General features: G+C 37.2%; 1 long non-coding RNA gene across 1 annotated transcript in view; it reads left to right on the top strand.

Moving 5' to 3' along the window:
* Positions 1–27,470, top strand: part of LOC103159510 — a 179,049-nt gene that overhangs the window by 22,551 nt on the left and 129,028 nt on the right. The window contains exon 2 of the long non-coding RNA XR_004771252.1: positions 24,728–24,847. This is a non-coding gene — a long non-coding RNA (uncharacterized LOC103159510). The remainder of the gene's footprint in view (positions 1–24,727; positions 24,848–27,470) is intronic.

Genomic DNA, 27,470 nt, shown 5'->3' with positions numbered 1-27,470 from the left:
GTATATTCTTATAAGCATTGATTTCTATACGAATATTGTTAAATTGCATGTCACAGATCTTTGTGAGTATGTGTGTGGTCCATGGGTGAGCACATGGGTATGTTGTAGGGCACACTCATCTATGTTTACCTACATGTAGACACTAGACTTTAGTGTTTAGTATTCTCCATTTATCTCTACATTATTAATAAAGGCTGCTCACTGAACTTCTGGCTTCCCAATTTAGCTACACAAGTTAACAAGCAAATTTCTGGAAATCTTCTCTCCTCAAGCACTGAGGTTATACATATAAGCCACCATTCCTGACATTTATTTAGGTGATGAGGAATCCAGACAAAGGTCTTGATGTTTGTGTAGCAAGCACTTTACTGGAGATATTTATCACCACTGCGACGAAGTTTTAAATAAGTTAATAAAATAAAAGAATTATTTATGTTTCCCCTGAAAGAATGGTAGAGAATTGGTTTTGTGCTTGTATATTAAACATCTCCTCTTAGCCTTTATGAATGCCATCACTGTTTCATCATTAGTCTTACATATTCTTCAACCTGTTTCTGAGCTTGGTAGATCATAATATTGTTGTTTGTTTATTAAAGGCCTTTTACAATAGTTCTGCTTCCAAATAATGTGCATTATTTCATGGGATAAGCTTTCAAAGTGTGTTATCCAGATAAAGGGAATAGAATTTGAAACTTTGGTGTGGTGGCATACATCTGTAATCCCCAGGATTTAGGCCGGGGAGGGAAAAGGGAGGGAAATCAGAAGATGGGAGTTGTTTGAGCTATGTAGTGAGTTGAGACCGGCCTTGACTTAAGATACTTTGTACCAAATCTTCCAGCGCCCTCAAGAAAATTTTTTACAAAGGAATGAAAAAGTATATTTTACCTTAGCTTTGATTCTAATTGATTTGGTGGTTATCCTCATAGTTAATTTTCAAAGGCCATTTTAGTATGTCATATTTTTAAAATGTTCTATTTCTATGGATGTGAGCTGAAATTTGAAGTGTTCCTATAAGAACCCCATCGCTCTGATCATCAGAAGAGTGAACGGACAGTTTGTACAACAGGAGGAGAGCATCACTAACTTTACATTTCATAGGGCATTGACACTTGGAATATATGCAAACTCAAAGGGTTAAACAAAACAACCCTCAAAGCAACCACTAAGGCAAGGGAATCAACCAATTCCCAAAATAAGAACTATAAATGGCCAATGAACATAAAATTGTTGAATATCCTTGGCCAGCAGAAAAAGTCTCACTAAGGCTATATAGTGAGTCCATCGCATTCCAGTAAAATGATTGGATTATGAAGGAAATAAACAACCATCATAGGGAAATAACACTAGGCACACAGTGGTATAGCCATTGTGGGCATCAGTATGGAGGCTCCTTAAAGGGGAAAATAAGAACTTTTTGTTACATTAAAATCATGTGTTGATGTCCCATGAGTATGCCTGCATACTTGCTCATGTACGCACGCACACAAAACACCCCCACACATACTCACACACACATACACTTTATCTCTCTCTCACACACACATACACAATTCTCTCTGTCTCTCTCTCCTTCTCTCTCTCCCTCTCTCTCTCCCTCTCTCTGTCTCTCTCTCTGTCTCTCTCTCTCTCTCTGTCTCTCTCTCTCTCACACACACACACAAGACATGAATGTGAATAAGAACACAAGGATTACTTAGGGGAAGGAAAGGGGAAAGATGAGAGAAGGAAGTCATGATGGAATGGGGCAGGATGGCACAGAGGAGTAAGTACCAGGTGAATAAGCCCGTATACAAGCACATAGCAGCTTCATTGACTGAATTTAGTGGCTTTATGTATGAAAAATTGGAGGGATGTCCATTAATAACTCTATGATTTCATTTACAGCAGGTTCTAGAAAGTGCAACTCAAGTGTTTGAAGACTAGTTGTCTATGAGGGGGAATGGGAGATGATCAGGCACTGGAATTACAGCAGATTACTAAAAGGATAAAGCAAGACGTTGCAGAAGATTTCACGGTTGTTTAAACATGCCAACACTTAATCTATTGTATATGTTAAGTATTTGCTGCTCAATCTATGCCAGTTGTAACCTAACAAGGTCTCATATGTTTTCTAGAAATACATGTATAAGATTTGACAGCCACAATTTAGAAGCTAGCCTTATTACTTAATGAAAAATGATGAAGAGAAAGGAATTCACTTGCAATAATTATTTCTGGAGTGCAAATGTATGAAGTCACACTTACACAAAATAAAATTGTCCTCTGATAAAATCCTCATAAAACAAGAGACTGTATTAACAGCACAAATGTAATCACACATTTGATCTTGTGAACAGCCATTTATATATTTTTAAAATATCTAATTAAGTGTGTGTATGTTTATAAGTTGGGTTGGTGTACTAAGTTTATATAGGCAAAATTAGCATAATGTGTTGACAAATGCGTTAATAATATAGATACAATCTGTGCCAGGAACTATTCTAAATGCAAATGTATTTCTTCCTAGTCAGCATCTTGTGATTCAAGTTAAATGTGGAATTTTTGATTCTAAAGATCTGTTGGGGTGAGGATAGCACTATTGGTAGTGGTTAGAGCAAGATGACCAATTAGTAACCTAGAGATCACAATGAGGAGATAGGATTTGACAAGGGTTGCAATAAGTTCAAGGAAAACAGAAAAGCACTGAGAATAGTTTAGATGAAAACTAAACTTACCTACACAAAGCAGGACAAGAGGAGGGTTAATGAAAACTTCTAAGTCCTGATGTATGGATAGTTAAATAGAATGTCCATCCAATATGTTGCACAAGTGTACAGCATGAAAGCAAAACAAGAAACCAAGAACCATACAGGTTGTTGTCTATCATGTATTATGCATCTCATTTATTCATTGAAATTTGAATAGTATTTACAGATACTAGTTTTAAAAACAGCCATGCTGGAACTAACTTGTAATTTTTTTTTTTTTTTGTTATTCGAGACAGGGTTTCTCTGTGTAGCTTTGGAGCCTATCCTGGCACTCGCTCTGGAGACCAGGCTGGCCTCGAACTCACAGAGATCTGCCTGCCTCTGCCTCCCGAGTGCTGGGATTAAAGGCATGCACCACCAATGCCCGGCTGAACTTGTAAAATGTTTTATCTAACTTCAAACCTGAGAATGTCTATGTATTCTCTATCTACTATTTGTAACTGAATTTTTAATATATTCATTCTCAGTATCAAATTCTGGTAGCTTCACTCTGTTTGGTTTAGAACCCCAAAACAACAATGTTTAAATTTACTACTTTTCTTTAACTTTGTAGATCTTACTCAAATTTCATCTTTTAAAAGTAATTTTAATAGTAGAATATAGTTAGTAATATTTAATGATTTTTTAATTTTAACACTAACTAAAGCGAATACCCTATTTTGGAACTAAAAATAATAATAATTAAAATAAAAACATACATTGACTTGTTGACTGACAGTTCACACTTTAGTCCAGCTGTGAACTGAATGTATTGTGCCAGTAGGTGCCAGTCTTTGCTCACAGAACTAAGACTGAAACAGTTGCTCAATGGTAAATTCTATTGGAAGGACTTCAATTTTTTAAATGTGGTGTGTAAAGATTTATGTCAAAGTCAGTTGATAAAAATTGTAATGAGAAAACAGTATAGATTATTAAACAATGATACAATGATGAGAAACATTAGTATTAACTACTTCCAGATAGTTTGGGTTAATGTAAGATAATTCTGTCCACTTAATAAGAAAACAAGAGGAAAAAGAATAAGAAGTGGTTAATATTTGCTCAACTTATTTTGGTAAATATACAATGTAATTATCTGATGCATCCAAGCTAGAAGGAATGTTATTTTCCATTCTAACTAGAATAGAGAGAAGTTCTTGAGTTAGTCAATAAGGGCATGAGTTGAACATGGTCTCTATAAAGTATATCTTATATCATGGAGGCGAGGTGTATCCGTGCATTCAAAAGTATCAGTAAGATATTATTTGTGCAAAGCTTGAATATGTCCAGTATAGTCAACTCTGACACTATTCATTTTGTATATGATAAAATTCTTGGGATGATGAATTGAATTGGGGGTAAAATTGTAAAATAATTTCTTTAAATTATTCTGAGGCATTTGTGACAGCTGGATTATTAAGGCTTTGTGTACATGCTCCAACATGTAAAGGTCTATAATAATTTTTTCTATGTAGCTAAAGTTATTTTGGATAGAACTTATATTTTGGCCATAGCAAGAGTGCTGATGTAGAAGGTTGTTGATTTCATGGATTCATATTCGTGCTAGGCAAAGGAATGAGAGCTCTCCTATAATTCCAAGCCAGCCTTCTCCTCAGTACAAGAGGGGAGTAAAGAATTATATTGGGTTGGGCTGGAGGGATAGCTCAGTAGTTAAAGGCTAGGCCCACACCCCAAAATGTAAGAATTACATTTGCAAAGTATGAGGCTGTTATTTCACTTCCAGGGCATCCCAGTATTAGTATGCATCTCACAGTTGACTATGGTATATCATCACTGTGAGAAATGTGTGAGTCCAGTTACAGAAAATGTCCTTATTCAAAGTCACTTTTATGCATGCCTGGCCAAAAGAAGTGTTGGCTTAACAAGAAAAAGATAACTCATTTTGTACCTACCAGATCTCTTGGAATTTCTCTTCCCTTTCTTCAAACATTGAAATTAGAATAGAATTAAGAAGGGACTATGTTCCTTGATTTGTAAAAGCCACAACAGAAAAAGTAGTAAAAATCCATGAAAATTGGGTTTCTATTTAAGGGGTCCTCAAAGTAGCCTGCATTTTTAGGTACCGAGAAGAGGTTATCCCTGATCTGTTCAAAACAAAAAGAAAGGAAAAGAAGAAAAGAAACATGCTTTAGTGAATGTAAAAACAGCAACAAATATCTAGCAACATAAAGTGAGCTGTCAACAAAGAACTAATCTGTGGACCTGTAGTGTGTTTTAATAACAGACACTCTATTTGAATTGTATAACTCTAGGGACACCCTCAGTCCTAGAAATAGCCCACTGTTGCCTGAAATTGACAGTACCTTTCGAGTAAAATTGTTTAAAATTACATTCTGTCTGCACTTGCCTGAAACAGCAGTTTTTCCTTAGTTTCCTTTGGGGGAAAGTTGAGTTGTTTGGGTCTTTCTTTTACATTATCATTCTGAGAATTTCGTCCATTTCCATGCCACCAACTTCTCCTACAGTTCCTCCTCCCATTTTTCTTCCAGGCCCCTCTCAAATTCATGACCTTGTTTGTTTGTTTTTTTTCTAATGCAATCATGTTCATTTCTCAGTTCTCCACACTTTTAGCCCCCATCCAAGAGAAAAACAGAGAACAAAAAACAACAGAACAAACTTCCTGTTGACCTCTCTGGTTAGCAATGATCTCTTCTTTAATTATATTGTTCTCTCTCTCTCTCTCTCTCTCTCTCTCTCTCTCTCTCTCTCTCTCTTCTCTCTCTCTCTCTCTCTCTCTCTACCCGTGTGTGTGTGTGTGTGTGTGTGTGTGTGTGTGTGTGTGTGTGTGTGTAAATCCCTGAGTCTAAGTCTATTTAGTGTTTATAAATGTACTTTGGGATAATTGCCTGGGAACAGATAACCTATCAGACTCTACTCTCTCAATCCTGGTTCTCCTTCTCTTAGTTCCATTAGCTTCCCATAGTTCTTCCTCTATGTGTGGCCCTCAGATTTCCCCATCCATATCCACACGGGAAGGGCAACTGTGGCTGTCATTTCCAGATCTTGTTTCGGTGGCATGTTAAGATTTCAGGGGTGCAGCTGCCTGTCATATGCAGAAGCCACTGTTACTCAGCCCCTATTCTGGTCCTGTGGTTCTTAACAAACGTTTCTGGAACCTACTTACAAGCCCTACACCTAAGGATCAAGGGACAATGTAGCAACGAAGGGCCGGGTTCGTGGAGGGAAAACCATAATGACTGCTACAGATTTTAATGACACAGACTTTTTTTTTTATCTTGTCTGTTGCATAGCTATCATCCATCTTTTTCAGCTCCAACTGTGAGCCACTTGACTGATGTGGTCACATGTGTCCTCTTGGTGCTGGCTTGTGGTGATATCTTGCTTGTCCCTGCTTATATATTGATTCTGCCCTGTTATGTCACTTCCTGCCTGGATCATATGGTGACTTCTCTTGACTACATTTTCTGGAATCATCCTCAACTCCTAGTCCTACCTGCCCTGCCTCCCTTTGGCCAACAATGCTTTATTCATCAACCAATAAGACAAACACACACACAGAATAATATTCCCCATCACTGGCTTTCCGGAAGGTGCTACTCTACCATGGAGACCACTCCCAACAGTGCTGTGTCCACAAATGACTGATTAGTTAGAGCATGCTCACAAGACTTAAGGGAAAGTATGAGGAGAGATTTTCCACTTGAATTCCTTTGAAAGCTGTTGTGGTGTCTTCTCTTGGAATTTAAAGCTTCTTTTCTTTAATCTTCAAATGCCACAAAGAAATGGAAGGAATGGAAGGAGAGCATTAAAACTAATAAAAGGTCTGATATTTGACAATAAAAACATAATTTTAATCAAATTACATATCTTATGAAAATATTTGTGCTATACAGTGCTATACAGATAAATATGACAAAGAGAAACCTCATATTATGCCTGTAAAAATATTGACTTTGCCACAATCTAGGATCAAAAATTTAGGTTTTGTGAATCGTTATGAGAACTTTTTGCAAGAACAACAGGACCAGGATTGCTTCTGAGTAATAGCGTCGTCTTCTATGACAGGAAACAGATCCCTTGAAATCTGAATAATAATGTTGCCAAAATAAGGTCCGCACAATGACAACTGTTAATGTTCCTGTGTGAATCTGGTTATCTAACAAGGACCTCCCTAGATGAAGAACTATATGATGAGATATAAATATGCCAATGTATCAAATACATATTTAATGTATCATTGAGGAAGAATCTCAATGAAGAATTGTCTATATCAGGTTGGCCTGTGAGCTTGTCTGAGGGGACTGTCTTGTTAGGTTAACTGATGGGAGAGAATCCAGGACACTGTGTGTGACATTCCTGGGTTGGAGGCCCTGGACTGTATAAGACTAGAGAAAATGAGTGTGTATGGATTCCCTTCTTCTGCTGGCATATGATGTGGCCAGATGCTTTATTATCTCTACTGCTTAAACTTCCATTCTTTGAGGGAATCTTGAGCAAAAATAAATCTTTTTTCCCCTAACTTGCTTTTTTCCAGGGTATTTTATCACAGCCATAGAATCAAAAGTAGGGCACTATATTGCTGACATTACAGCTGTGAGTATTTTTAACTTCTCCCCCAAGGAGTAAGTTCCCACCATCACTAAACCTGGTGCACACTTCATTCTCTGTTGCTAAGAACACTTCCGTGTGAAGCACCATCAGTGAGACTACTCTTGATGTTCTCACAAACACTACCACACAGCTGTCTCTTTCTTTGTAAACTTACATAAGGTTCTTTAAGAGTTACAGTGATTTTTCCATTGCTTTCTAATAAAATCTAAGCCCAAGACATGTGTAGCAGCCATGCCAAAGTCTTGGTTCTCTTGACCAACCCTTGTCTCTTCTGACTCATTTCTTACCAGGTGTCCCATAAGGCAGAGCTCAAAGACATTGTTTGCTTCATTAACATTTCAATATTCTTTCCCTCTGGAATATCTCTGGACCTCCTTATTTCTCTACTTGAAAAACAGCCTTTTAAAATGTGTGCATAGCCCCCAAGAGACAAAGAGTACATACTGGGCATACTGGGATCTGTGCATGCATGTGGGTGTGTGTGCTTGTATGTGCAGCAGGGTTACAAAACAATAACTATTCTTATCCATATTAAATGTGACATCTCTTTTCTCTTTAATTTTGTTTTACTGAAAAAATGCATCTTATATATTTAATGGAGAAATTATTTGTATAGAAAATTTAGAAAGTTTTATTTACTTGGGAACTCAAATTGTTATTTTTATTTGAGACATAAATCCATATGGTAATATGTATCAATTGCCTTCCTATGTGATGTTTTGGCATGTGCATATAGTATATAATATTTGCTGTAAGTTTAACATACTATTCCACACAATTCATCATTTCTTTATTATGAAAACTTTAAAAACATTTTCTTTTGCTTTTTCCACTTAATAGCTATTGCCTAGGTTTTGGTTTTTGGTTTGTTTGTTTGTTTTCTGAATAGAATGTTTATTTCCAGTTAGGCAACCAAGAGCACAGCTAAGTAGTCTCATTTCTAAAAGTTTCTTAACAGGGAAGATATAATTAAATTGTACATGCTAGCACAGAAGAACAATTTAGTAGATAAAGGAGATGAATATCAGGGGGATGGGTATCCATCCTTCTTCTTTTGTGGACTATTTACCTGACTGCATGAATTACAGTTCTCTTTGACTATTACCTTGGAGGAAGAATCCATGCATTCTGTATAATATAATATAAATCAGTACAGTATCATAATGTTTCTATATCATAATATAATGTTAATATAAAAGAAATATTGTTTTGAGGAACATACTACTAAACACAAGCTTTATTTAGATCCCTGTTTGTTTTGATATTTTCATTATAGGTAATCTTACCCAATGTTTTTCAAAACAACAAATGATGCCACATCTGCTGTGTCACAGATAAAATTTACCCCCAATTTATTCTGGAACAAAAATGTCAGACATACTCTTATTTTTTTTCTAGAGATTATGGTTGTCGATCACCCACTCTTACTGTTCAGCCCACACATAGAATTGGTGTTCCTGTACATATAGTTGATTATTTTTCTAGAACATTACATTTTTTTCTAGCTTTGGTTGTGACTTTTGTCATCATCCGAATCAGTCATCAGCAGTGAATTTTACATGTTTGCCATGTCTCATCTCCAAATTGCTATGATGTGGAGAACATTCTAATTAATCTAGCAAGCTCCAAGTGGGTATGGCTCAGAATTTTGATTTTAATATCAGCTGTTAGTTACAGCTGCTTTGATTAAAAGACAGTTTGTCCACATGGGTGTAAAAATAACTCAGATCTGTCATACAAATTCATTTTCATGATCACTCCTTGATCCCTCATTTAATTGTCTGTCAACCTAATTTAGCCTGTTGCTTAAGTTCGTAAATACCCAACTCTAATTAATAAGTGCCGTGGTTCTAATTATAGACCTATCACATGAATCACATAAACATTTGTTCCCACGTTTCCATAACCAATCCTTTGGTTCACTGGTAAGTCTCTGGATGATATTTAATTAAAGGGATATTTGAAATTTCCCATCTGTATTGGCTTGCCAACTAGTGTTGTCCTTATCTAGGCCTAGATTAGGTAACTGTATTGTTGAAACATCCTGGCCACAGCATATATGTCTAGAAGATACTATGCTATGAAATATGTGTGTCATGACCAATGTTGATGATCATGACAACCTAAATTTGCAATGTTGATGAACTAAATAACCAATTATCCACTACAGTTCATTGTATTTTGCATTAATTTCATATTTTATTTATATCATGATCTTGTCTGAGATACTTGGATATACAGTGTCTGGACCCTACTGAAGAAAGGGTCACACAATAGTAGGCAGTGTCTTAGAGCCGTCTTAACAACAGGACATCTATCTTAGCAGTTGAGTTCTTGTTTAGTATACGTAAAGCACTGGGATCAACTCTAAGAATCACAATCAAGGTTGTATATATTTACCTTGAAGACAATGAGTCCCCACTGTTTTATTAATTAAGATTATTCATTTATCTTACATCCCAAGCACAGTTTCTCTTCCCCCCTCCCCCCACCACAGCTATACACCCCTACACACAAACACATGCAATTCACTCCTCCTCTGCTTCTGTTTAGAAAGGGGAATGCTTCCCATGGTTATCACCGAAGCAAGACAAATCAAGTTGAAGTAACACTAAACACCTCCCTTTGTGTCAGGCCAGGCAAAGTAAATAGCTTCCCAAAACTCAGCCAAAGTGTTAAGCAGATCAAGCTATACAGCTGAAACATATATGTGTGACAACAGTTGGTAAAATAAATTATAAATACATTCATAAAAGATGAAGACAAAAAACAAACAAAAACATTTTCTGAGTTTCTGACAGATTCAAAATTTTAAAATTCTAAATTGACTGATAAACAATAGAACACCTCACCTAGGATGTAAATGAAACCTGGTGTACTAAGCAAAGCATAGAGACTTAAATACTTGAAAATTAATTAGTTGTTTTCATGTGATGCTGGATATCAAACTCAAGGCCTCATTGGGCTGCATTCCCTGCTCGGGACATTATGACAAGCATTTTAACAAGCCTAGATTGGGTGAGCACCGGCACTTACCAAGCCAGGGTTACCTGACTGATGCTGGTCAGAGGGAATGTCAATCAGACCAGAGGTCCCAGCAAGACTGAGGCTGAGCCAAGTTTATTGCAAGCAATCAGATTTTTTATACCCTTCTCAGAAACAGAATACAATGGCAGGTGACAGGAAGAATACAAAGAAATTCAGTTGCCTGGATGCAGTGAGGTTTGCAAGTCATACTGGGCACATAAGATTAATGTCTAAGACTAATTGTTCTTCCAAGCCTTTATGTGATTTGCTGACTTCTAGGGAACATAAAGATACACAGGTGTGAACGGAATGCTTCAGTGCCTGAGGAAATGCCACAGTTTGAGACAAGGAATCTAACCTGAAAATAACTATGACGTATACCTCTCAAGGCCACTAGACCAGGCCAACCCTGTGATTCCCTGCATGAGTGTATCAGAAGGGCCACACGTTTTATATTCAAGCAGTTTCCTTCAAGGCGATATATGAGGTTCTATGTAAAGTTTAAATCGCTTTGAAATGATTTATTTAATTTACTTATTTATTTTACATCCTGACTACAGTTTCCTGTCCTTCATCTCCTCCCATTCCCTCCCCCAACCTTGCCTCTGCCTCCCAACCCTCCAATCCACTCCTCCTCTCTGTTCAGAAAGGGGCAGGCCTCCTGTAGGTACCAGCAAAGCATGTCATACCATATTGACGTAAGATTGAACATCTCCCTTTGTATTTAAATGGACAAGGCAATCCAGTCTAAGAAATCGTTTCCAAAGTGCCAGCCAAAGCATTAAGGCAGCCCCTGCTTCCATTGTTAGGAATCTCACAAGTAGACTAAGCTACACAACCATCACATATCTGTAGAGGGCTTAGGTTGGTTCCATGCAGGCCAAGTGGTTGTTGGTTCAGACTCAGTGAGTGCAGTCGGTCCTGACTATGGGACATGCTGGTGTAAGCATGGCCTACAGATCGAAGAAGTGGCCAACCAATGATTGTTCAAGCCTGCAATGCATGCCAGAAGAGTAAGCCCAACCCTGGCCTTGAGCACCAGGACCCACAGACTAAATGACCCAGAGATGAGGGATAGAAACCAACATGAGTGAAGGGAAAATGTCAATGTAATAATACCTAACAATATTCTGCTATACTCATAGATTGTACTAATAGCTCTGTTGTCATGAGAAGGCTCCATCCTACTACTGATGGAAACAGATGCAGACCCACAGCCAAACATTAGGCAGAGCTCAGGGAATCCTGCAGAAAGGGGGAGAAAGGATTGTCGAAGCCAGAATAGTCAAGGGCACCACAAGAAAACGCACAGAATCAATAACCTGGGATCCATAAGGGTCCAGAGACTGACCCAGCAACCCGGGAGCCTGGTGTGTGAAATTTGGTTTGTGTTCTGACAAATAAAGCTTGCTGGAGATCAGAGGGCAGACGTAGCCATAGAAGCTGATGTAGCCATAGAAGCTGGGCAGTGGCGTTCACTCCTTTAATCCCAGCATTTGGGAAGGAGACCTGTAGGAAGTAACTGGCAGCTGCTTCTGGTTATCTGATTTTCCAGGTTTTTACTCCTTGTTTTTATTGATAAAGTTAATTAGATTAATGCTTCAGGAGCCCGTATGGGACTGACCTAGACACTCTGCATATATGTTACACTTGTGTAGCTTGGTTCTCCTGTGGGAATCCTAACAGAGGGAACAGAGGTTGTTTCTGACTGCTTTCTGGCTTCTGGGACCCAATTCCTCATCCTGGGTCATCTTGACCATCCTTAATACATGGGGAGACACTTAGTCTTTAATGCAAATTAATACGCCATGTTTTATGGATATCCATGGGAGACCTGCCCTCTCATAAACAGAAATGGAGAAGGAATGGATTGGGGGGATGGGAAAAGGGAACATGGCAGGAAGGGGCTGGGAGGAGAAGAGAGAGGGGAAACGGCAGCCAGGATGCAAAATAAATAAATGTGTCTTATAATATAAAACGATAACTCAAGAGATAGGAAAGACATTGTCATGTGAATCAGGATAAGAATGACTTGCCACTGAGGAAAAGAAATGTGTGATGAAGAAACACAGCTTTCCAATTTCTAGGAGTTATTTCCTGAGGTAAAACATACACAAAGAGAAAATCGTAATAAATGTATACTCTAGGGGAGATAAGGAAGTTGCAGTTCACAACTACAGCTGCCTAGCTTGTAGATTAATATATGATAATACATTATAGTCAAAATTTAAAATGAATTTTCACCCACACAATATCCAGTGTTTCTCGCAAGAGACCAGAGCTGGGGTGTTCATGCTTCAGTCAGGCATACATTTCATCATGTCTGCTGTCTGAGTGGGAAGGAGCAGAGAACAGCAAAGGGGACCTGAGCCCCACATCCTTCAGGTACATATTTCAGAACTGCAAATGATTTCCCCAAAGGAAGTTATCCCAGAGGAAGCGAGGATCACATGTGTAATTTCTACCTGATGGGAGCAGGGGCAGGAGAACCAGAAAAGTTGAAGAGCGGCAGACAGAGCCGTGTTCTGCCTCCAAATTACACAGAAACAATCTGAAAACAACAAAAAAAAAGAGGGTATTCACTTAACTTTGTCTTTAAAAGTGATTGTCTATGGGATATTTTGTTATTTGTCAACAACTTTACAAAGTTGAGAATACTCAGCTATGCAAATTTGTGGGAAACGTACAATATCAAGTTTACAGTAAAAAAACCAACCCCATTTGAAGCATACTTTACAGTTTAAAGAAAGACTAACCTTCTTTTTAATGAAGAGTGGAGCATGATGACAATTGAATATATATCCTTTGCAATTTTAATATCTGGTGGACAATTTTTAGTCTCTCAGATGTTTGAAACAATGTATAACCCTGAATTCTATAATATCGCTATGTTATAATATAGCAATATTATACACTAAAATTTCTAAGTCAATCATGATAAAATGTTAGTAACAGAAACTAATAACGTGTGAAACAACCATAATAATATAGTTTAATAAAAGACAGCCAGGCAGTTATGGCACATGCCTTTAAGGCAGAGGCAGGTAGAGCTCTATGAGTTCAAGACCAGCGTGGTCTACAGAGAGATTTCCAGGACAGCCAGGGATACACAGAGAAACCCTTTCTCATACAGACAGCTTATGTTGTGGTATTTCCTTCCATGTATATATTATATAGTGCTCATATTTACCCCTTCTGTTATTCATAGGTATCTTTCTTTCCCTTCGCCCCGTCCAGTAGTGTTCATTTGACTTTTACATCCTTCCTGCTTCCACCACACAGTGACCACATACAGAAAAATCATATAATGTACATTTTTTTCTTTGGCTCTTTGTGGACCCTTGACCCAGCTCCCAAATCAATACACAGAGACGTATTTGTACTTTTGAATGCCCAGCCTTAGCTTGACTTGTTTCTTGCCAGCTTTTCTTCAATTATCCCATCTATCTTTTGCCTCTGGGTTTTTACCTTCCTATATGCTTTTCTTTACTTCTTGCTTGCTTGCGTAGTAGCTGGTTGGCTGACGTCTGAAGTCCTCTTCTCCTCTCGCTCCTCCCCCCTTCTCCCTTTTCTAGATTCCCCCTCCTATTTCTTCTTTCTGCTTGCCAGCCCTGCCTGTTTCTCTCTTCTCCCTAGTTATGAGCCAGGTTGGTTGATTCTGTAGGTTTTCTTGTGGTGTTCTTGACCCTTCTAACTCCTAAAATGCTTGCTGTCTTTCTTCAGCAGGATTCCCAGAGTTAGGTCTAATGTTTGGCTATGGGTGTCTGCATCTGTTTCTGTCAGTTAGTGAATGAGTGAAAGTCTAAGTGTAATGTTTAGTAAATTAATTTGATGCACTGCCATGATGAACAAAAAGAAACTATTTTATTATATAATATTCAACCAATAAATAAAAAGTCTTATCAGAAAAAATAGAACATTTGTTCTTCCTTAAGAGGTAATTATACAGCATACAATATAGGATAAATAATATCAGAAAAATAGAATATTTGTTCTTCCTTAAGAGGTAATTACACAGCATACAATAAAGGACAAATAATAATCTTCATATGAATTGTGTTTATATATTTAACAATAGTAATGAAAGAACAAGAGCTCATGAATTTGAAATTCAGAGAAATGGGCTCTGTTAGATGGGGAAAGAAGAAGGGGGAATGATATAATTATGTTCTTATTAAAGCATAAATTATACACAAGGCTTTTCCAATCTTATTTATTAGTCATATTTGTTGGTATTTTATGAAGCTTTTTACAAGTCTTCAAAATACCTGTTTTCAATGGATGAAGTTTTGAGTATTCCCTATTGTGTTCTTCAGATTATTATTTATAGTTCTAACAATTGCCTATTAACAGCAGAAAAGGCTGCACTTGCTTATAATTGTCCCTTTGTCTAGGGTTTTTGATTCTGGTTGAATCTTTTCCTCATGTTAATCAAAGCAAGATCTGAATATATTAAGTGTAAAATGACAAGAATAATTCACAACTTTAGACTAAGAAGTGTAATTAAATTTGTGTGTTATGCTCCTCTTTCTATTCAAGAACATGAAACTTATTTATCCTTTATATACTTCATCTGCCTATTAGTCAGTTTCTATCTCATGTATCAGATCAGTTTCTATTGTATCATGATGCTTTACTGTTTTTCACGTCATTCTATCAGGGAGGCATTGTAGCGCCTTACATCATCTTAGAGGACAGTACTGCTGTGATGTCAGTGGTAAGCAGATAAAAAATACAGCACTTGTACACAACTGGGTTTTACCCAGACATAACAATGAATTTTTTTCTAAGACAATGGATAGAATTGGAGGGTTCCATGTTAAGTGAAATAAGCCATTCTTACAAACATGCGTGATGTGGAATGTTAGTTTAACATATGTTACATTCATTTGCACCGTGCAATATTTGTTTAATAACGCAAAACTGTTTTGCATTCTTTTTCTTTTTAATTTTTGAGACAGGGTTTCTCTGTATTGCTTCGGAGGTTGTCCTGGAACTTGCTCTGTAGACCAGGCTGGCCTTGAACTCACAGAGATCTGCCTGCATCTGCCTCCCAAGTGCTGGGATTAAAGGTGTGTGCTCTGCTGATTCTCTAGTGTAAGAGAGGATGGTTTGGTGAATTCCCAGAGTCCATGATCATATGAGCCAATGTGCTTAATATACCCGATGATGGATAAGTATGTGGTATATCTGTGAACAGAAAGAAATAGAAGACATACCCCGATATAGAAATTAATATCACTATCCAATATGTACACATCCATATATACATAGAGCTATTAAAACACTGTGTGTGTCTGTGAGGCTACTTCTTAAAGAAGTTGGCTTTTGAATTGTTTGTGTGTGTATGAGTCTGTGTGAGTGAGTGTGTGTGTGTGTGTGTGTGTGTGTGTGTGTGTGTGTGTGTGCATGACATCTGAACAGACACTTGCTATGTTTGCTCTTTCTGGAAATGGTCATACCAAAATATCTCATTGAACTTGAATTGTTTCCATCATAATGAGTGATGCTGAGAATTCCTTTATATATAAGGCCAATTGTATATCATCTTTTGTGAAATGTCTACTTGAGTCTGCAGCCATTTTCAACGAAGTTACATTATTATTATTTGTTATGATGCTAATTTAGAATATAAATGAATATCTCATCAATTGGTGACTTTATAGTGAGATCTTGACAGCTTTTCTTTTCTTTTTTTTGCTTTGTATTATGCTGTTAAGATTTTAGTATTTTCAAGTTTATTTTATTAAATTTTTCAGATATTCTCATTTGTAATAGTGAACTTTAGTTTTTCCTAGACCAAATATTTACATTAATAAAAGCTAATCTCATATCTGTATGAGAAAGCATGCTTTTTGACATTGAAGAAATGAAATAATTGCTTGCATTGTATCAGAGAAATGACAAGTTGAGGCAAATTTTATGGGTATTTTCTATTAAATTGTACCACCAGTATATTCATACTTAATGTTGATTGACAGTTTCATGTCTCTTCTAATTTATATTGTTCTTATATTTATATTTCCTCAATAGTAATAGGGTATCATAATGTCGACACCTTTGTCAAGGAAGTGTATATTGTCATTGGCATAAATTTACCACATATCCTTCTGGAATATCCAGGTATTAGGAAAATGCATTTATATAATGACCCATTGTTGGAGAGATGTAATGCTAGTTATTATTGTTCCAGGAATATACACTGCACAGACTTTCCAGACTGATAAGCTTAAATCCAATGAGCTCCTGATTAGCATCCAACTAGAAAGAAGTTAGCAAGATATGTGACCTTCCAGTTATTTGTAGTAATTAATTTAATTTAATTTAATTCAAATTTCATTATTTTCTGTAAAAGATATTTCATTAGCCAACCTGAGAACATGCAAATTAATTTTGTTGTTCCCATGCTAAAGAAAATGAAAAGTTGACATTGAACTTAACTTACTGTAAAAAACTTGTTAAAATAATACTCATTAGATGAATGCAATAGCAAAATAATGTTACTGTATGGGCTGTGTTGGTCTTTATGGAAATGCATCCATGGTGGCCTATTGATAAAATGATTACATGACTTAACCTTAAAAATCTGAGTGGATAATAATGATTGTCTGTCTACATGTTAAAGTTTCATCAATGCCCACATTTCATTATTCAACAAACATTGAAGGGACAGGGACCTTTTGTTGTAATCATAAATAAATATACTTGCTTCTGTATTAGAACCCTAAGGCTTAATACACTTAAAATTTGTAAATACTGAAGAATAAGTTTTCAAAAAGAAACATAGTAAGAGTGAGTTCTGAACTTACCAACAAAGTCTAAAATATATGGAAACATATAATACTAAGAAAGTATCTTCTTCAGAAATTCCATAGTTCATCAATAGTGAATATCATATTAAACTGAGATGGTGATACCAGACAATCAAAGGCTATGGAATTTTGTACTTGTGTAATAGTTATATCCATAAATAAATAAAATGTACACAAAAAAGAAAAGTAAGAATGAGTAATGGATACGATTATGAAGGGAAAAAGTAGGAAGGTAGAAGGGGTCTCAAACACTTCGACATTGAAATGAAAATATTAAATTCTGAAATAACCAGCCAAGGATACCGATGAGTGAACTACAATGAAAACATTTTCAAACATTACAGATTAGAGAGAAAGTTAGAAGCCATGAGGTATCATCTCTGAGATGATAGGAACGGTTGGTGTGTTCTCTACACTTGTGAAAGGGCTACAGTGACATAACAGCAAGCCGACTTTATACATGAGTGCTGAGAATCCAAACTCAGGTATTCATGACTTGTACAACAGACACCTAACCAACTGAGGCATTTTGATGGTATCATATTATGCATAGTATAGTCTGTCTGTCTGTCTGTCTGTCTCTCTGTGTACATAGTTTGGAATTTTTAGATTAATTTTAAGGTGAATATAAGGACTAGAAGGTGGTGACAGGCATTTCAGATGTTTCTTACTTTGTTTTTAGATTTTCCCTTTCTCTATTGTCCTCTTCCTCCTGGTTTTATTTATTTCTGCCCAAGAAGTCTTCTCAAATTGAACAGCTCTTTTCCTTGAGAGGCCATATTTAAAATTCTCTGTTGGGCAGGGATAGAGGCACACATGTAAGGATCCATCCATTTATACATGCAAATGTATACATAGGAAGGTTCTACTATCACAATGGATAAATGTTTCTCACCAACAGTATATATTTGTACTCATGCCATGCTTTATAAAATATCCTTTGCAAATCACAGTGCCAATCACATGTGAAGACTTGGTGGATTATTAAACTTTAAAAAGTTAAAAAGAAGATGAATTTGGGAAAGAAATGTTTAATGGATCCTTAGAAAAACTAGAAGGAAGTAATTAGCATATGTACAATTAAAATACATTTTGTGGATACATACACACAATTTTTTTCAATGACTAAATAAAATATTTTAAAACCAAAAAGTATTTCAAATGAATGCTTGTATAAATAATTGAGGAAAGTTGCTATTTGCATCATGAAAAATAGTATATATTTTAATAGACATTCTTCATTTCCATTAATAGAAATATTTCATTTTATAGAGCTAAAGAAAATTAGATCAGTTTCTGATACATGAATTAATATAAAAGTAAAATTTGCTTATTTATTTTTAAAAATATATATAGCTATATTTTGGTAAACTAGAATACATGATCTGTTGGGTGGTAGGTGCCTTCTCCCCCCAAATTATTTATTAAATCTTTTTAATAAGCCAAGCATGTTTTATTTCATGGTCATAGACCAAACTATTAAAATGAATGCATAACTAGTTGAGAAATAAGCAAAACATACACCAAAAGGAAGTGGTGTATCAGCTAGCTCATTGGCCTGTGGCCATGTGACTGACTAAAAAATCTTTAAGGAATAAAATGAGGAAAATGTGATGTGTTTAAGACGACTGTGACAATATGTTTCAAAGCAATTATTAATCTCTTATTTGTGGTGCCCTTAGTTACACACTTTATAAGGAAAGTGTGGAATTTCTTATGTGCACCTCAAAGTGTTATTTGTTGGGTGTAGCACAAAGTGTTACATGTTAGGTATAACACGAAGTGTTGCATATTAGGTATAATACAAAGTGCTATATGTTGGGTATAACACAAAGTGTTACATTTAAATAAGGACCCAAATGATGTCTAATCAAGAGAGAGCCATGATCATCATTCCAGATCATCTCTTTTCCTGTCCCAAAGCTGGGTCCTGAAACTTTCTAAAATAGCTTCTGTGCATTGGGTTTTAAGTTTTGAGACAAAGTTCCTTTAATTTACAGCTTGGTTTTCGCTATTGCGGAGGACAGCTGGGAGACTGTGCATTTCTTCTTAGTATGACTATTTAAAACACAAAACAAATATAGTATTTCATTGAAGCCCAACTAAAATGGGACATAGATCAGTATTTCTCACTTCCTTTTTTCTGTTTCAAAGGCTTCTGCTTTTTATCTCAAGAGATTTTAACCTATTATAGCACAAGTTTAGGGATAATGCTTATCATCCCATTTGAAGGTGACATTTCTGACAGGTAGAGTTCCAGTCTGAAGGTATGCCCTGTAAGATTGAGAGTCAGCCTGTAGCTTTTTGTACAATGACTATAATGGTACAATCTGTCCTTTCCATGGTCCCTGCAGCTGTTGCTTCTAGCCCTATACTCTACTGATTTCGAAAATAGTATAATTGTTTCTTTAAAAAGAATGTCTGGCTGATTTGAAAAGTTCTGACAGAAAAACAAAATTCAATTTCCTGTATCTGGTTGTCCAAATTCTAGGTTCTTTTGAAAAACTTCACTGTGTAAACACACTGATCCCTTCCTTTAATGGTTTAAAAATTACAGCTGTAACTTTTTATTCCACTTATTTGCATAATTTAAACCTGACTAATGAGGGAAACTTTGGAGGTAAATTTTGAGTATTTGTGTTTTACAGGCAATGGGACCCTGGAGTGGATGGCATCAGTAGAGGAGAAAATGAACTTCAATGCATTATTGAAGTACTCAATATGGCCTAAAATTTCTTCCAAAATCACAACACTGTCTGGGAATTGTCTAATCCCAGTTTAGATTTGTGATGGCCTTTTCCTTAGAGAGGAAGCCCAAAAGAGCAAGTTATTCATGCTCTGAAACTAAGAGCTGCAGGAAGTCAGCAGACTCCATTCACTCCCAGTCCTGTTTATTCTCAACCATCTATTCCCCTTAATGGATGGGAACCAGGAAACCGGAGATTTGGACCAACCAATGCAAAGTCGGTGCCTGTCAAAGCAATCAGAACCATGTAAGGGTTTTTTTCCATAGCCATTAGAATCATGAGAGATATCTGAGGTATTTTGTTGTTTGTTTGTTTCGTGTGTCCCGATGTCTACTAAAAATTAAATAAAGAGTTCAAGGAGAGGTCAATTCTCTTTCTCCCAGCAGCCATTTAGTTACCTTTAGCTCTTTGGCTAAGGGTGGGACTCACTAAATTTTTCTCCTTTCATGTTAGCATGTTCATTTCCTGAGACATAATGCAGGAGCTGTGATGTAGATTAGCCTGTCCCTGGGATGAACCTCATTAGTGAATGTCGGAAGGAGAGTGGTCAGCCTTGAAACTGTAAGCATACAAACAGCAAAAATTAACTCCAGGCTGTATTTATAGAATTGTGTGTATATATGTGTGTATATGGATATCTATGTAAATATGTGCTCAAGAATGATAACCAAAGAAAAAGAGCCCATGTATTTGAGCATGGGGGAGGGATTCTAGGAAAGTTTGAAGTGAGGAGAATGTGAGGAAAAATGGTGTAACTAGGTCAATTAAAAACATTTGAAAATTGATAATAGCTAGGAAAAGAATATATGAATTTCCCTGACAGTCTTGCTATGTTCAATCAGTGTGTTGCCTGAGACTTGCAGTATATCCATAGCCCATCTAGTCTTCACAATGTTGGAAAAAAGAATTGTGAACCCTTAGTTTTCCTTCTGCTCCTTCTAATTTTAGTATTTATTTACTGATCTACAAGGCTCTTGCTAGTATTTCATTTTTCAATTGTTAATATTATGTCCATATAATACCAAGAGACTTTCTCCTTTAAGGCTCATATGAAGCATGGCAATCCATCCCTTTAAAAGAGGAAGCAGGAGGAAGCCCCATTTGTTCTAGCATAAATATGTCTACACCAGAGCTCTGAGATTTGACATTTAAGTTCTGCGTTTTTAAAGCTGACCCGAGGACAGAAAAGTTGCCTTAATCTTATGTTATTTCATAATTTAGATAGCAAAAGGATTTGTCATTTTTCTTTACTGTCCCTTCATCTTTGACATTTCTATCCTTCTGCTCAAGTAACAAAAACACAGCCTTGCAAAGCATTTGCACTTACTTGAAATCCCCAGTCGTATTTTGGAATATCTGCTACTATAATTAAATTTGCTGAAGAGCCTAATGAATATTTTGATCCTAATGTAATTAAAAATGATTATCCCCAATAAAAGAAGGGGAAAGTGTATTTAGATTTTTTCTAGTGGAAGAATAATTGTTATATGAACCTACATGCTAAAATGTTTCACTGCAAAATATAAGATAACAAACCACTACTGATATTTGAATGAAAATTACCAAGATCTTAAATTCCCTGGCAAGTTTCCATTAATCAATTTACAAACTGATATTACCTCATTTCTGAAATTGTATATTTTTTATTAACAAGCATTAATAATACTTTACATGGTAGGCAGTGAAATCAATTTTATTAAAATGTTGGGGGAATCTATATTTAAAACTGTTATATATTTTAAGTGCTCTGAAAAAATTATTTGTGCATTTCAATGACAAGTTTATCAATTTTTAAAAATTTATCAATTTTAAGAGATATATTTTCTTTTTAAATTTTGTCTTGAATTTAAAAACTTGCCTAAAAACAGTGTTTTCTTTTATGCAGTAGATACACATTTGTGTGGGTGATAAGTGTCTAGCACTTGACATTTTAAAAATCTCAGATTGTCTTTGCCATTGTATTAAAAATTTCCAGTGTTTTTGTTTTATAGTTAATAGATATAAACTTCATGTGGAAAAAATAGTTTCTAGAGCATTGGAGGAAAAGATATAAAAAATCTAATAGCTTTATTTTAGTATGTGGGAAAGTAAGATTATACATACTCTTTTAGACTGGAACACCTTCTACCCAAGGACCTGGAGGCCACTCCAGGGACTGAATGACTGAGAAGAGCATCACCACCATCATCAATTCATGTGGCTGCCTTCTGCAGGCGGGTCCTGATGCTGATGGCTTGAAGTATCATAGCTCTACCCTCCCTGCTCATAGATTCTATCAGCGTAGTGATAGAATCCTCCAGTTAATGAAGGCATGTGTCAGATTCTTCATCATTGGAAGCAGAGGGCTTCTTGCTCTTGTACATGGTCCGATTGTACTGGCAGCCCTACTCAGCACCAGATGATTGTTAGTTAATGGTATGGTTTATAGAGATCAATATTCTGGGGATAAGATAGGTAACCTGATAAGGATGTTTTGATTTTTTTGAAACCCCAAAATCGCAAAGATTAATTATTTGAACATTGAGTTATTAAGCATATCTGCTTTAATAAAGAAAATGAAGGGAGTACAAAAAAAAAACATGGTTGACTAATATTCAGACTGGAATATCTAGACCTGGAACCAAGTGACTGAAGGAAGGGAAAATACCCCATAAAGAAGAATTTTGCAATGAGGATTCTCAGGGGAATGAAAATCCCGATCCTCATGAGAGTGAGTGTTTGGTAAAAGCTATTACCAAGTGTGGCCACAGGCAGGATTTGCACACAAAGAGTCTGCACCAACCATCATTTCTCTTGCCGTGAATTATTCTAATTGCTCGAGACCTGCTTTGGTGTGGTTCAGAATCCAAAAAGGATGCGTGCAGCGGAACGGCGGGCAGACACAATCTGAGGTGAACTGGGATGGCTGCCAGTGTGTTTACTGCAAGAAGAATACACCTTTTGTACTCAATAGTTTAGCCACAAGCAAAATTGAAAGCAGACTCAATGATTTGGGGACGGAAAGTGGCCATTAGCTTCATTATAACATTTTCCCTGAGACAAAAGCGAGAAGTTCAGCAAGTATCTAAATGCCTGCTGTTTGCAAAGGTTCAATTACTCCACCAGGGGCCCTTACATCAATGGAAGGGCCCCAAGATCCTCCTGCCAGTGATAAGGAGAATGGCTGATTTTAGCAAGCAGGAACTTTCCTCTAGCCCCTGAGGGAATGGAGCCCTTATTCAAGTGCCTTGGAATAAAGACTTTTGGGGACCAGACACTCCAGTACAATTTAAGAGCAATTTCATTCCTCAGGGGGCATGGGGCAGCATTTGCAATGAGCTGTTCCCTACTTGTGTCTCTTTGGGTCTTAGTCTCACTATTTGAGCCTGTTTCCCTCAAATGCTCCAGAGGGACGGTCCTGATATCTTAGTCTTTTCCCATTTTACTGTACCATTCTCATTTCTCTCTACATCTTAACTGAACTCCTACCCTTAAGTCTTAGGCTGTGGATCTCGATTGTAAACAGCTCATCCTTGGGGTCAGGGGTGTCCACTGAGTAAACTCTACCGTTCCTGTTCTAGGTGTAATCAGGAAGGTACAGTGGGGATTCTATGGTGTTGGGGCGTGGGGGGCCTGTTGACCTTCATTCCAAGGAGAAAGAGGCAGAAGTGGCAACCCAAAGCTTTGTACATGGCCCATGAGCATGGATGGTGACAGGCCTCCTAGAGACAGACTACGATGAATCAGCTCAACTTGGAATATGAGGAAGATATATCAGATTGGGGAACCTAGAAACCCTAATTTACATTAAGTGACACACTCCTATCATATAGCTGGATTAGTGGAAGCAGGGCCCTATCAAAAAGACTAAAGCACTTGCCCAATTACCAGATGGGTCATCACAGGAAAAAGCCTTTGCAGGAACTGTGTCAGGGCTGAACCTTGAGAAAAGCCAAGCATCCTGGTCCTACAGACATTGTCCAGAAGCAGGAAGCTTTGCTAGGGTCAGAGGGAATTTCCACATTGCCCAGCCTCAAGAGAGCTACCAGGATATGATATAGTCTGTGACCTCTACCATCCAGCAATGTCTTCCAACAGTGAAGAATTTTTCCCTAAGAATTATTTTGTTTAAGGAATCTGCTGTTTTATATATTTTTATCCTTCAAAGCTTGTACAAAAATCTGCCAAAGGAAAAGGAATAAGGGAACTCCCATAACACACAGTGGGAGAAATGAAATTTAAAGGGTAATGGAGAATTGTGATCCACAAAGTTGATCACAGTTGAAAAGCTGGGACTTTGTCAGGCAGTAATGGTTGCCATACATTACTGTTACTATAAGGATAGGGTGATTAATTCAGCCAACATACTACACATGGCCTTGACCACAGAGGTTATACATCAGAAGTGTAGCCAGTTACCCTACTGCAGCCCTCCCACAGGCTGTGATTGACATCAGTGTGCTTGTCATTTGTATAATTGTGTCAACTGAAGAATTTATATGAACAAGATAACACATTTTGGAAGCTGTTAGCATGGGACTTCTGTTCTTGTTTTGCAGAACTTAATCCTTTTCAGTGCATTGAAATTGTTTAATTATTTGCCCAATGAAGAGTACTTTCACTGTTATGAGATGTATATGCAGGCTGGTGAGGAATTTCTCCAGTTTTGAGATAAGAATCAAGTAAGCAAAATTTGCATTTGATATGGACCAGCATATCAAATTTGTATCTCAAGAGATGCATTGGGAGTTTGTCTAGAATTAAGGGGTGGGTCCTAATGAAAGGTATTTGGATCACCCTCAGAGGAGACTTGGAACATCTTATCCTTCTTATTTCTCATTAGATCACTGCTCGTGTGGTAAGCAGCTTGAGCCACTGAAGATTCACCACGGTCCCCTCTGACAACTCACCAAAGGCCTAAAAGCAATGAGACCCTCTGTTCGTGAATTTGACTGCGTAAAACGTGAGTCATTTCATTTTTAAAGTGAATTATATCTGGTATGCTCTTATAGTAATGGGGAATTACCTAGCACAGTCACCATACTAATGACAACTATAGAAATGGAGGCTATGTATAGAATAAATAGTCAATAACAAAAAATGTATTCATACACTGACCCTATTGAATATCTGGTCTACGATCCATAGAGACCACCATAAGCCTGTTATTGAAAGCACACCTTAAAGCGACAGTGGAGTTATTTGACTGTATCAGACCCTGTCTTACAGGAATTGATATATTTCTCAGTTATGGATCTGTTCTTCTTACAGTAAAGTTTCAGGTAGCAACTGTCCACTTATTTAGAGACTGTGTGATCTACTGGCAGATGATGACTCTTAAGATTGCTTCTGACAAGGAAATTCATTTTTCAGCCAAGGAGCTGTGACAGAGTGTTCCTAACGGGGAATGCATGCATCCTTTCAAAGATTCTACCGCTCAGGAACTGCTGTCCTCAATGTTACTGCCTAGGTGTCTTAGTTATACTGTTCTATCACTATGAAGAGACACCATGACAACTTTTATAAAGGAACGAATTTAGCTCAGGACTTTCTAACAGATTTAAAGGTTTAGTCTGTGACCATCATGGCAAGAACCTGAGAGTCATGTTGCTGGAACAATAGCTGGAAGCTTTACATCCTGCTCCATCAGGCTTCAGAGAAGGAGAGGGCCCCATCCAATAAGATCATGCATATTCCAGTAGGCCACACCTTCCCAAAATGGTTCATCCAATGGGGACTAAATATGCAAATATATGAGCCTATGGGAGCCATTCTCATTCAAACCTCTACACTAGCCATCAAAAGGCAGACTGGAGGCTAGGTACCATGAGGTATGATGATGATACCTTGTAGGGATTCTGCCATTTTCCTGGCACAAGATCCACTCTCCAGAGTGAGTTGGCACATAGTACACTCACTGTCTTTCATAGATGTCAGACCAGTCACAGGGTTTGGAGGAGCAGTTCCCTAAGGTCAGAAGAATACATTTGTAGGGCTTTCTGACTTGTCCTTCATTATCACATTAAAGCATCTGTACCTTGGTGGATACTTGCAAAGTATAAATTATAAAGTAATTACCCAGGCATCATCCCATCCTTCTCTCTATGTGTGACGATGAAAATGGGGCTGCATTCTGGGTGAAGGAGTGTAGAAAGAGGAACCCCACCTGTACTCAATGGGATGCTATATGAACTGGTTTCCAATTCTTGCCTATAGCATCCAGTGTGGTAGTTTGAAAGAAAATGTCTCCCATAGGCTCATACATTTGAATGTTTGGTCCCCAGTTAGTAGAGCTCTTGTGAAGAATTATAGAAATGTGGCCTTGTTGAAGTTGCTAAGGTCTTATTAGAAGAGATATAGTACTGGGATGGGCTTTGACCCTAACCTAACATTTCAAAAGCCCATTCTAGGCTCAGTCTTGTTCTTTCTGCCTGCTACCTGTGGGGCAGAATGTAAGGTTCTCTGCTGTCACTCAGGTATCATGCCTGTGTGCTTCTGACTGTGAGGGTCATGGGCTAGACCTATAAAACTGTAAACAAGCCCCCAGCGTAATATTTTATATCATGTTGCCTTTGGGATAGCATTGCCTAACAGAAATAGAACAGGAACTAAAACATCAACTATAGTGCAGAATAAGAATAATAAAAAAATCTCTCCCGCCTAATGATTTATGCTGCTAATTCTTCTACTGGAGCTCATAAAAATGCACTTGCTTTATAGAAGAAGGTATATATGGTTTTCAGACTATAGGTGTAGACATAGGAATCTCCACCTACTACAGCTTTCAAGCAGCCATTTGCTGCTGTCCATTCTTTTTCCTTGGCTCTCATCTCTATTGGGATATGGATGATAATTACACAAGAAGGAATGCCATGGCAGGGAGAACCCCATTACATTTGATAGAAATACCATGTTAAGGTTGTTTTGTGCTCTTTGTGCCATAATATACAAAGAAAAATGTCAAGGACTGATTATTAGAAGGAGTTTGTATTAGTTCCCACTAAAAAGGGGGAGGGGTAAATAAATTTAAAAGCCAAAGGACACAGTTAGATTGGATTTTCTTCTCTTGGGAGATCCCTGCTCAAAACACACACTCACACACAGAAGTACAAGCTAGAATAGATAAGAGGCTGAGGCATACATGATCATTGGAGAAGTTCAGCATATTCCAGAACAGCCTGTTTTAAGGAAAGGCCAATTTCATCATCATTGTTTTTGTTTGTTTATTTTCTTGTTTTGCTTTTTTTGGGGGGGGGGTTCAAGAGAGTGTTTCTCTGTGTGGTCCTGGCTGTCCTATAACTTACTGTATATGCCAGGCTGGCCTGGAATTAAGAGACCCACCTTCCTCAGTCTCCCAGGACTATGATTAAAGGAGTGCAACACCACTTCCCAGCTCGTCACCGTTCTTATAAGAGAGCAAGGAGAGGTAAAAAAAAAAAAAAAAAAAAAAAAAAGTATAACAGAATGAGTAATTCCAGTTCCAGCCCAGGTAAAAAAGAGTATCAGTATAGAAAGAGTATCCCTGTTAACCTAGAAATAAAGACTAATTTTTTTTGCTCTAAATAATTCATTTATCTAATGTGGAC

The sequence above is a fragment of the Cricetulus griseus genome, chromosome 10, assembly GCF_003668045.3.
Source record: "Cricetulus griseus strain 17A/GY chromosome 10, alternate assembly CriGri-PICRH-1.0, whole genome shotgun sequence".
Taxonomy (NCBI): domain Eukaryota; kingdom Metazoa; phylum Chordata; class Mammalia; order Rodentia; family Cricetidae; genus Cricetulus; species Cricetulus griseus.
Note: the sequence above shows the minus strand (reverse complement) of the source record. Positions and strands in the feature narration are given on the sequence as shown.